The following is a 913-nucleotide window of genomic DNA, read 5'->3' as shown; positions in this document are numbered from 1 at the left end:
TCTAAATTTAATATTAGGAAATTGGTCATGTAATCACTTTATGATTTTCTGAGTTTTGTTCTATATTTGCAAATAGACCCTGAGCTCTGAGCCTAGCCATCAATATCATAGCAACAATGTGTGCTATTCCTTTTTTTTTTTGCTTTTTTTTCTTTTTATAGCAAATTTTCCCAATTTTATAACTATTTTTCTGTTTATGGTAAAATATTCCCACAGTCCTGTTTGCATATATCTCAGGAAAGAGGATGGTTAGTTATATTTTGTGACCTATAATAGCATGCTCTATATATTTGTGATGAATTTCCTTTTTTGGGTTAAAATTCCCACGGTATCAGAAACACAGCCTCTCACTTAGCTCCATAAACAACAATTGTAGCCCCTTTCCTTACCTTTATAGATATATATAAATGATGTCATGCAGACCATTCCTCATTGAGAAAAACACAAAATACTGAAAAAATTGGACACTTTTTGGAAATTGTCATGCATTTTTGACCAATATCTCAAAGAGCAAGAAAGCTGGTCTCAAGATATAGTCACATTGCATGATATGACAATATTTTTACATGGTTGTCTTGATTTCCATATTTGGATATGGACCCTGAATACTGGACACAGCCCCTTCAACACTATGGCAACAGAGAAGATCACTCTTAATTTTGGGGTATTTTTTTCTGATTTTCTGGCAACTTTTAGGTGGTTTCTATATTTAGATATTGACCCTGAACCCTGAACAAAGCCTCCCCACCTTACTAAGCAATATTCTGATTTTTACATATCTTTTGCTGATTTCTTTTACTATTTTTCCTGATTTTATGGCTGCTTTTCTGTTTAAGGGAAAATGTTCTCACGGTGATGAAAGGTAAATGAATCAATGAATGAAAAATTTGCCTAAGTCCTCAGTTGATAAAGA

Source organism: Laccaria bicolor, genomic scaffold (genome assembly GCF_000143565.1).
Source record: "Laccaria bicolor S238N-H82 LACBIscaffold_6 genomic scaffold, whole genome shotgun sequence".
Classification (NCBI taxonomy): Eukaryota; Fungi; Basidiomycota; class Agaricomycetes; order Agaricales; family Hydnangiaceae; genus Laccaria; species Laccaria bicolor.
The sequence above is the reverse complement of the archived record's forward strand: the minus strand, read 5'-3'. Positions refer to the sequence as shown.